The sequence below is a fragment of the Lampetra planeri genome, unplaced genomic scaffold (assembly GCF_965212315.1).
Source record: "Lampetra planeri unplaced genomic scaffold, kcLamPlan1.2.h2 scaffold_466, whole genome shotgun sequence".
In the NCBI taxonomy this organism is placed as follows: domain Eukaryota; kingdom Metazoa; phylum Chordata; class Hyperoartia; order Petromyzontiformes; family Petromyzontidae; genus Lampetra; species Lampetra planeri.
Genome location: NW_027615289.1, coordinates 24,908 through 37,500, shown reverse-complemented (window position 1 = coordinate 37,500; position 12,593 = coordinate 24,908). Strand labels below are relative to the sequence as shown.

Genomic DNA, 12,593 nt, shown 5'->3' with positions numbered 1-12,593 from the left:
GGGTGAGTGCGTGGGTGGAGTGACGTGCGTGGGGCTGAGTGAGTGCGAGGGGAGGTGTGAGTGAGTGGGTGGGTGGTGAGTGCAGTGGAGTGGGTGGGTGAGTGAGTGGGTGGGTGGCGTGGGTGAGTGAGCTGAGTGCGTGGAGTGAGTGGGGTGAGTGAGTGAGTGAGTGGGTGAGTGAGTGAGTGAGTGGGTGGGTGAGTGAGTGAGTGAGTGGGAGAGTTTGTGACCCTGGTGCGGCCGGGTACGGGTAGGCCGTGAGTCACTGGTGAGTCACCGTGATTGTCACTCATTTCCCAACGTCTTGTCTCTTCTCACAATTCAAGTTCCTGGAATCAACCCACCCGCGCCTGCAACGTGGCTTCATCCCAGAGGTGGCAATCAGGTACCTGTACCCTACCCGTACCCGGCCGGCCGGGTACGGGTAGGGTACGGGTACGGCTGGGTACGGGTACCCGTTTGCGACCCTGGTGCGGCCGGGTACGGGTACGGGTAAGGAATCAAAACCCGTTTGCGAACGGTAGCCACCAGTCCCTTCACACTCACAGCTGACTCCCCTGTCATTACCTCCCCTGGCCACCAGTCCCTTCACACTCACAGCTGACTCCCCTGTCATTACCTCCCCTGGCCACCAGTCCCTTCACACTCACAGCTGACTCCCCTGTCATTACCTCCCTTGGCCACCAGTCCCTTCACACTCACAACTGACTCCCCTGTCATTACCTCCCTCAGCCACCAGTCCCTTCGCACTCACAGCTGACTCCCCTGTCATTACCTCCCATGGCCACCAGTCCCTTCACACTCACAGCTGACTCCCCTGTCATTACCTCCCCTGGCCACCAGTCCCTTCACACTCACAGCTGACTCCCCTGTCATTACCTCCCCTGGCCACCAGTCCCTTCACACTCACAACTGACTCCCCTGTCATTACCTCCCTCAGCCACCAGTCCCTTCGCACTCACAGCTGACTCCCCTGTCATTACCTCCTGTAGCCACCAGTCCCTTCGCACTCACAGCTGACTCCCCTGTCATCACCTCCCGTAGCCACCAGTCCCTTCACACTCACAGCTGACTCCCCTGTCATTACCTCCCCTGGCCACCAGTCCCTTCACACTCACAGCTGACTCCCCTGTCATTACCTCCCCTGGCCACCAGTCCCTTCGCACTGACAACTGACTCCCCTGTCATTACCTCCCCTGGCCACCAGTCCCTTCACACTCACAGCTGACTCCCCTGTCATTACCTCCCCTGGCCACCAGTCCCTTCACACTCACAGCTGACTCCCCTGTCATTACCTCCCCTGGCCACCAGTCCCTTCACACTCACAGCTGACTCCCCTGTCATTACCTCCCATAGCCACCAGTCCCTTCACACTCACAGCTGACTCCCCTGTCATTACCTCCCCTGGCCACCAGTCCCTTCACACTCACAGCTGACTCCCCTGTCATTACCTCCCTTGGCCACCAGTCCCTTCACACTCACAGCTGACTCCCCTGTCATTACTTCCCTTGGCCACCAGTCCCTTCACACTCACAGCTGACTCCCCTGTCATTACTTCCCGTAGCCACCAGTCCCTTCACACTCACAGCTGACTCCCCTGTCATTACCTCCCCTGGCCACCAGTCCCTTCGCACTCACAGCTGACTCCCCTGTCATTACCTCCCCTGGCCACCAGTCCCTTCGCACTCACAGCTGACTCCCCTGTCATCACCTCCCCTGGCCACCAGTCCCTTCACACTCACAGCTGACTCCCCTGCCATTACCTCCCGAAGCCACCAGTCCCTTCACACTCACAGCTGACTCCCCCGTCATTACCTCCCGTGGCCACCAGTCCCTTCACACTCACAACTGACTCCCCTGTCATTACTTCCCGTAGCCACCAGTCCCTTCGCACTCACAGCTGACTCCCCCGTCATTACCTCCCTCAGCCACCAGTCCCTTCGCACTCACAGCTGACTCCCCTGTCATTACTTCCCGTAGCCACCAGTCCCTTCACACTCACAGCTGACTCCCCCGTCATTGCCTCCCGTAGCCACCAGTCCCTTCACACTCACAGCTGACTCCCCTGTCATTACCTCCCTCAGCCACCAGTCCCTTCACACTCACAGCTGACTCCCCTGTCATTACCTCCCCTGGCCACCAGTCCCTTCACACTCACAGCTGACTCCCCTGTCATTACCTCCCGTAGCCACCAGTCCCTTCACACTCACCGCTGACTCCCCTGTCATCACCTCCCTCAGCCACCAGTCCCTTCACACTCACAGCTGACTCCCCTGTCATTACCTCCCGTAGCCACCAGTCCCTTCACACTCACAGCTGACTCCCCTGTCATTACCTCCCGTGGCCACCAGTCCCTTCGCACTCACAGCTGACTCCCCCGTCATTACCTCCCGTAGCCACCAGTCCCTTCACACTCACAGCTGACTCCCCTGTCATTACCTCCCGTGGCCACCAGTCCCTTCGCACTCACAGCTGACTCCCCTGTCATTACCTCCCGTAGCCACCAGTCCCTTCACACTCACAGCTGACTCCCCTGTCATTACCTCCCGTGGCCACCGGTCCCTTCACACTCACAGCTGACTCCCCCGTCATTACCTCCCTCAGCCACCAGTCCCTTCACACTCACAGCTGACTCCCCTGTCATTACCTCCCGTGGCCACCGGTCCCTTCACACTCACAGCTGACTCCCCTGTCATTACCTCCCTCAGCCACCAGTCCCTTCACACTCACAGCTGACTCCCCCGTCATTACCTCCCTCAGCCACCAGTCCCTTCACACTCACCGCTGACTCCCCTGTCATTACCTCCCCTGGCCACCAGTCCCTTCACACTCACAGCTGACTCCCCTGTCATTACCTCCCTCAGCCACCAGTCCCTTCACACTCACAGCTGACTCCCCTGTCATTACCTCCCGTGGCCACCGGTCCCTTCACACTCACAGCTGACTCCCCTGTCATTACCTCCCTCGGCCACCAGTCCCTTCACACTCACAGCTGACTCCCCTGTCATTACCTCCCCTGGCCACCAGTCCCTTCACACTCACAGCTGACTCCCCCGTCATTACCTCCCCTGGCCACCAGTCCCTTCACACTCACAGCTGACTCCCCTGTCATTACCTCCCCTGGCCACCAGTCCCTTCACACTCACAGCTGACTCCCCTGTCATTACCTCCCCTGGCCACCAGTCCCTTCGCACTCACAGCTGACTCCCCTGTCGTTACCTCCCGTGGCCACCAGTCCCTTCACACTCACAGCTGACTCCCCTGTCATTGCCTCCCGTGGCCACCAGTCCCTTCACACTCACAGCTGACTCCCCTGTCATTACCTCCCTTGGCCACCAGTCCCTTCGCACTCACAGCTGACTCCCCTGTCATTACCTCCCATGGCCACCAGTCCCTTCACACTCACAGCTGACTCCCCTGTCATTACCTCCCTCAGCCACCAGTCCCTTCGCACTCACAGCTGACTCCCCTGTCATTACCTCCCTCAGCCACCAGTCCCTTCACACTCACAGCTGACTCCCCTGTCATTACCTCCTGTAGCCACCAGTCCCTTCGCACTCACAGCTGACTCCCCTGTCATCACCTCCCGTAGCCACCAGTCCCTTCACACTCACAGCTGACTCCCCTGTCATTACCTCCCTCAGCCACCAGTCCCTTCACACTCACAGCTGACTCCCCTGTCATTACCTCGCCTGGCCACCAGTCCCTTCACACTCACAGCTGACTCCCCTGTCATTACCTCCCTTGGCCACCAGTCCCTTCACACTCACAGCTGACTCCCCTGTCATTACCTCCCCTGGCCACCAGTCCCTTCACACTCACAGCTGACTCCCCTGTCATTACCTCCCTCAGCCACCAGTCCCTTCGCACTCACAACTGACTCCCCCGTCATTACCTCCCCTGGCCACCAGTCCCTTCGCACTCACAGCTGACTCCCCTGTCATTACCTCCCCTGGCCACCAGTCCCTTCACACTCACAGCTGACTCCCCTGTCATTACCTCCCCTGGCCACCAGTCCCTTCACACTCACAACTGACTCCCCTGTCATTACCTCCCCTGGCCACCAGTCCCTTCACACTCACAGCTGACTCCCCTGTCATTACCTCGCCTGGCCACCAGTCCCTTCACACTCACAGCTGACTCCCCTGTCATTACCTCCCTTGGCCACCAGTCCCTTCACACTCACAGCTGACTCCCCTGTCATTACCTCCCCTGGCCACCAGTCCCTTCGCACTCACAGCTGACTCCCCCGTCATTACCTCCCATGGCCACCAGTCCCTTCACACTCACAGCCGACTCCCCTGTCGTTACCTCCCGTGGCCACCAGTCCCTTCACACTCACAGCTGACTCCCCTGTCATCACCTCCCTCAGCCACCAGTCCCTTCACACTCACAGCCGACTCCCCTGTCGTTACCTCCCATGGCCACCAGTCCCTTCACACTCACAGCTGACTCCCCTGTCATTACCTCCCCTGGCCACCAGTCCCTTCACACTCACAGCTGACTCCCCTGTCATTACCTCCCCTGGCCACCAGTCCCTTCACACTCACAGCTGACTCCCCTGTCATTACCTCCCCTGGCCACCAGTCCCTTCACACTCACAGCTGACTCCCCTGTCATTACCTCCCATGGCCACCAGTCCCTTCGCACTCACAGCTGACTCCCCTGTCACTGCCTCCCGTGGCCACCAGTCCCTTCACACTCACCGCTGACTCCCCTGTCATTACCTCCCATAGCCACCAGTCCCTTCACACTCACAGCTGACTCCCCTGTCATTACCTCCCCTGGCCACCAGTCCCTTCGCACTCACAACTGACTCCCCTGGCATTGCCTCCCTCAGCCACCAGTCCCTTCACACTCACAGCTGACTCCCCTGTCATTACCTCCCGTAGCCACTAGTCCCTTCACACTCACAACTGACTCCCCTGTCATTACCTCCCATGGCCACCAGTCCCTTCACACTCACAGCTGACTCCCCTGTCATTGCCTCCCGTGGCCACCAGTCCCTTCACACTCACAGCTGACTCCCCTGTCATTACCTCCCGTAGCCACCAGTCCCTTCACACTCACAGCTGACTCCCCCGTCATTACCTCCCTCAGCCACCAGTCCCTTCACACTCACAGCTGACTCCCCTGTCATTACCTCCCTTGGCCACCAGTCCCTTCACACTCACAGCTGACTCCCCTGTCATTACCTCCCGTGGCCACCAGTCCCTTCGCACTCACAGCTGACTCCCCTGTCATTACCTCCCGTGGCCACCGGTCCCTTCACACTCACAGCTGACTCCCCTGTCATTACCTCCCGTGGCCACCAGTCCCTTCACACTCACAGCTGACTCCCCTGTCATTACCTCCCGTGGCCACCAGTCCCTTCACACTCACAACTGACTCCCCTGTCATTACCTCCCTTGGCCACCAGTCCCTTCACACTCACAGCTGACTCCCCTGTCATCACCTCCCTCAGCCACCAGTCCCTTCACACTCACAGCTGACTCCCCTGTCATTACCTCCCTTGGCCACCAGTCCCTTCACACTCACAACTGACTCCCCTGTCATTACCTCCCATGGCCACCGGTCCCTTCGCACTCACAGCTGACTCCCCTGTCATTATCTCCCATGGCCACCAGTCCCTTCGCACTCACAGCTGACTCCCCTGTCATTACCTCCCTTGGCCACCAGTCCCTTCACACTCACAGCTGACTCCCCTGTCATTACCTCCCTTGGCCACCAGTCCCTTCACACTCACAGCTGACTCCCGCTGTCATTACCTCCCATGGCCACCGGTCCCTTCGCACTCACAACTGACTCCCCTGTCATCACCTCCCGTGGCCACCGGTCCCTTCGCACTCACAGCTGACTCCCCTGTCATTATCTCCCATAGCCACCAGTCCCTTCACACTCACAGCTGACTCCCCTGTCATTACCTCCCGAGGCCACCAGTCCCTTCACACTCACAGCTGACTCCCCTGTCATTACCTCCCTTGGCCACCAGTCCCTTCACACTCACAGCTGACTCCCCCGTCATTACCTCCCGTAGCCACCAGTCCCTTCACACTCACAACTGACTCCCCTGTCATTACCTCCCCTGGCCACCAGTCCCTTCACACTCACAGCTGACTCCCCTGTCATTACTTCCCGTGGCCACCAGTCCCTTCACACTCACAACTGACTCCCCTGTCATCACCTCCCTTGGCCACCAGTCCCTTCACACTCACAACTGACTCCCCTGTCATCACCTCCCGTGGCCACCAGTCCCTTCACGCTCACAGCTGACTCCCCTGTCATCACCTCCCGTGGCCACCAGTCCCTTCACACTCACAGCTGACTCCCCCGTCATCACCTCCCGTGGCCACCAGTCCCTTCACACTCACAGCTGACTCCCCCGTCATTAGCTCCCCTGGCCACCAGTCCCTTCACGCTCACAGCTGACTCCCCTGTCATTACCTCCCGAAGCCACCGGTCCCTTCACACTCACAGCTGACTCCCCTGTCATTACCTCCCGTAGCCACCAGTCCCTTCACACTCACAGCTGACTCCCCCGTCATCACCTCCCGTAGCCACCAGTCCCTTCACACTCACAACTGACTCCCCCGTCATCACCTCCCGTAGCCACCGGTCCCTTCACACTCACAGCTGACTCCCCCGTCATCACCTCCCGTAGCCACCAGTCCCTTCACACTCACAGCTGACTCCCCCGTCATCACCTCCCGTAGCCACCAGTCCCTTCACACTCACAGCTGACTCCCCCGTCATCACCTCCCGTAGCCACCGGTCCCTTCACACTCACAGCTGACTCCCCTGTCATCACCTCCCATAGCCACCAGTCCCTTCACACTCACAGCTGACTCCCCTGTCATTACCTCCCGTAGCCACCAGTCCCTTCACACTCACAACTGACTCCCCTGTCATTACCTCCCGTGGCCACTGTGTCTGTGTGTGTATGTGTCTGTATGTGTCTGTGTGTGTGTGTGTCTGTGTGTGTCTGTGCATGTGTGTGTGTGTCTGTGCGTGTGTCTGTGCGTGTGTATCTGTGTGTGTGTGTGTGTCTGTATGTGTGTCTCTGTGTGTGTGTGTCTGTGTGTGTGTCTGTGCGTGTGTGTGTCTGTGTGTGTCTGTATGTGTGTCTCTGTGTGTGTGTGTGTGTCTGTGTGTGTTGTCTAGAGTGCCTCTGGCTCCATCTCTGTTTCTGGTTGCTGCCCTTCTGTCTGCTGCTGCTGCTGCTGCCCTTCTTGCACCGCCTCTTGCAGCTTCTCCTGGTAGCCTCGCTTGAAGAAGCCCGTCTACACACACACACACACAGATACACACACAGATACACACACACAGAGAGATACACACACACAGATACACACACAGATACACACACATACACACAGATACACACACAGATACACACACACACAGAGATACACACAGATACACACACACAGATACACACACAGATACACACACAGATACACACACACAGATACACACACATACACACAGATACACACACAGATACACACACACAGAGAGATACACACACACAGATACACACACAGATACACACACAGATACACACACATACAGAGATACACACACACACAGATACACACACACACAGAGATACATACACACAGATACACACACAGATACACACACAGATACACACACACACAGATACACACACAGATACATACACACAGATACACACACAGATACACACACATACAGAGATACACACACACACAGATACACACACACACACACACACAGATACACACACACACAGATACACACACACAGATACACACACAGATACACACAGATACACACACACAGATACACACACACAGATACACACACACAGATACACACACAGATACACACACAGATACACACACAGAGAGATACACACACAGATACACACACACAGATACACACACAGATACACACACACACAGAGATACACACAGAGATACACACACAGAGATACACACACACAGATACACACACAGATACACACACATACAGAGATACACACACACAGAGAGATACACACACACAGATACACACACAGATACACACAGATACACACACAGATACACACACATACAGAGATACACACACACACAGATACACACACACACAGAGATACATACACACAGATACACACACAGATACACACACAGATACACACACACACAGATACACACACAGATACATACACACAGATACACACACAGATACACACACATACAGAGATACACACACACACAGATACACACACACACACACACACAGATACACACACACACAGATACACACACACAGATACACACACAGATACACACAGATACACACACACAGATACACACACACAGATACACACACACAGATACACACACAGATACACACACAGATACACACACAGAGAGATACACACACAGATACACACACACAGATACACACACAGATACACACACACACAGAGATACACACAGAGATACACACACAGAGATACACACACACAGATACACACACAGATACACACACATACAGAGATACACACACACAGAGAGATACACACACACAGATACACACACAGATACACACAGATACACACACAGATACACACACATACAGAGATACACACAGAGATACACACACAGAGACACACAGATACACACACACACAGATACACACAGAGATACACACACAGAAACACACAGATACACACACAGACACACACACAGACACACACACAGATACACACACATACAGAGATACACACACACACAGATACACACACAGAGATACACACACACAGATACACACACAGATACACACAGATACACACACAGATACACACACATACAGAGATACACACAGAGATACACACACAGAAACACACAGATACACACACACACAGACACACACACAGACACACACACAGATACACACACATACAGAGATACACACACACACAGATACACACACAGATACACACAGATACACACACAGATACACACACACACAGATACACACACACACAGATACACACACAGATACACACACAGATACACACACACACAGATACACACACAGATACACACACACACAGATACACACACAGATACACACACACACAGATACACACACAGATACACACACACACAGATACACACACACAGATACACACACAGATACACACACAGATACACACAGATACACACACACAGATACACACACACAGATACACACACAGATACACACACACAGATACACACAGATACACACACACAGATACACACACAGATACACACACATACAGAGATACACACAGATACACACACAGATACACACACATACAGAGATACACACACACAGAGAGATACACACACAGATACACACACACAGATACACACAGATACACACACAGATACACACACACAGATACACACAGATACACACACAGATACACACACAGATACACACACAGATACACACACACAGATACACACACACAGATACACACACACAGATACACACACACAGATACACACACACAGATACACACACACAGATACACACACACAGATACACACACACACAGATACACACACACAGATACACACACAGATACACACACACAGATACACACACACAGTTACACACACACAGAGATACATACACACAGATACACACACACACAGAGATACATACACACAGATACACACACAGATACACACACAGATACACACACACAGATACACACACAGATACACACACACAGATACACACACACAGATACACACACACAGTTACACACACACAGATACACACACACAGATACACACACAGATACACATACACAGATACACACACACAGATACACACACACAGATACACACACACAGATACACACACACAGATACACACACACAGATACACACACACAGATACACACACAGACACACACATATACACACACACACACAGATACACACACAGATACACACATACACACACACATACATACACACAGATACACACACACAGACACACACACACAGATACACACACACAGATACACACACAGATACACACACACACACAGATACACACACACAGATACACACACACACAGATACACACACACAGATACACACACATACACACACACAGATACACACACACAGATACACACACACAGATACACACACACACAGATACACACACACAGATACACACACAGATACACACACACAGTTACACACACACAGATACACACACACAGACACACACACACAGACACACACACACAGATACACACACACAGATACACACACACAGTTACACACACACAGATACACACACACAGATACACACACATACACACACACAGATACACACACACACAGATACACACAGACACACACACACAGACACACACACACAGATACACACACACAGTTACACACACACAGATACACACACAGATATATACACACAGATACACACACACAGATACACACACACAGACACACACACACAGATACACACACACAGATACACACACACAGATACACACACACAGATACACACACACAGATACACACACACAGATACACACACACAGATACACACACACAGACACACACACACAGATACACACACACAGATACACACACACAGATACACACACACAGATACACACATACACACACACAGAGACACACACACAGAGACACACAGATACACACACACAGATATATACACACAGATACACACACACAGAGACACACACACAGATACACACAGATACACACACACAGATATATACACACAGATACACACACACAGAGACACACACACACAGATACACACACACAGACACACACAGACACACACACACAGATATATACACACAGATACACACACACAGAGACACACACACACAGATACACACACACAGACACACACAGACACACACACACAGATACACACACACAGAGACACACACACAGATACACACACACAGAGACATACACACAGACACACACACACAGATACACACACACAGAGAGACACACACAGACACACACACACAGACACACACACACACAGAGACACACACACAGACACACGCAGACAGACACACAGAGAGAGACACACAGAGACACACACACACACACAGAGAGACACACACACAGAGACACACACACACACACAGAGAGACACACACACAGAGACACACACACAGAGAGACACACAGAGACACACACAGAGAGACACACACAGAAAGACACACACAGACACACAGACACAGACACACACACACACAGACACAGACACACACAGACACACACACACACAGACACACACACAGACACACACACAGAAACACACACACAGAGACACACACACAGACACACACATTGACCCTAGGGGTCAAGTATGTAGGTTGACCCCAGGGGTCAAGGATGGACATTGACCCTAGGGGTCAAGGATGGACATTGACCCTAGGGGTCAAGTATGTAAGTTGACCCCAGGGGTCAAGGATGGACATTGACCCTTGCGGTGACCTATGTAGGTTGACCCTAGGGGTCAAGGATGGACATTGACCCTAGGGGTCAAGGATGGACGTTGACCCTAGGGGTCAAGTCTGTAGGTTGACCCCAGGGGTCAAGGATGGACATTTACCCCAGGGGTCAAGGATGGACATTGACCCTAGGGGTCAAGGATGGACATTGACCCTAGGGGTCAAGGATGGACATTGACCCCAGGGGTCAAGGATGGACGTTGACCCTAGGGGTCAAGGATGGACGTTGACCCCAGGGGTCAAGGATGGACATTGACCCTAGGGGTCAAGGATGGACATTGACCCTAGGGGTCAAGGATGGACATTGACCCCAGGGGTCAAGGATGGACGTTCACCCTAGGGGTCAAGGATGGACATTGACCCTAGGGGTCAAGGATGGACATTGACCCCAGGGGTCAAGGATGGACATTGACCCTAGGGGTCAAGGATGGACGTTGACCCCAGGGGTCAAGGATGGACGTTGACCCTAGGGGTGAAGTATGGTCAATCCTCACCTTGTACAGAACTGCAGCCACCAGAGCCAGGAGGAGAAGACCTCCAACGGAGCTTCCGATGATGATGGGGAGATTGTTGGGGACCTCATGGACCTCAAGAATCAGTCGCACCTACAACATCATCATCATCAACATCATCATCAACAACATCAACATCATCATCATCAACATCATCAACATCATCAACATCATCAACATCATGATCATGTTGATGATGATGATGGGGAGATGGTTGGGGACCTCATGGACCTCCAGAATCAGTCGCACCTACAACATCATCATCATCAACATTAACATCATCATCATCATCAACATCATGATCATGTTGATGATGATGATGGGGAGATGGTTGGGGACCTCATGGACCTCAAGAATCAGTCGCAACTACAACATCATCATCATCATCAACATTAACATCATCATCATCATCAACATTAACATCAACATCATCATCAACATTAACATCATCATCATCATCATCATCAACAACATCATCATCATCATCATCAACA

General features: G+C 53.0%; 1 long non-coding RNA gene across 28 annotated transcripts; it reads right to left on the bottom strand.

Moving 5' to 3' along the window:
- Positions 1 to 157: 157 nt before the first annotated feature.
- Positions 158 to 12,225, bottom strand: LOC144741207 (uncharacterized). Of its 28 annotated transcripts, none has more exons than XR_013589924.1 (9): positions 12,082 to 12,225; positions 6,913 to 7,280; positions 6,081 to 6,860; positions 5,092 to 5,455; positions 4,364 to 4,883; positions 3,896 to 4,207; positions 2,232 to 3,843; positions 2,076 to 2,127; positions 158 to 1,659 (listed from the first exon to the last, which is right to left on the bottom strand). It is a non-coding gene; the product is annotated as an uncharacterized LOC144741207 (long non-coding RNA). The 28 variants fall into 28 exon arrangements; XR_013589925.1 differs by having other exon boundaries at positions 6,081 to 6,808; XR_013589920.1 differs by lacking the exon at positions 6,081 to 6,860 and having other exon boundaries at positions 158 to 775; positions 932 to 1,659; positions 5,092 to 5,507.
- Between the last annotated feature and the right edge of the window lie 368 nt (positions 12,226 to 12,593).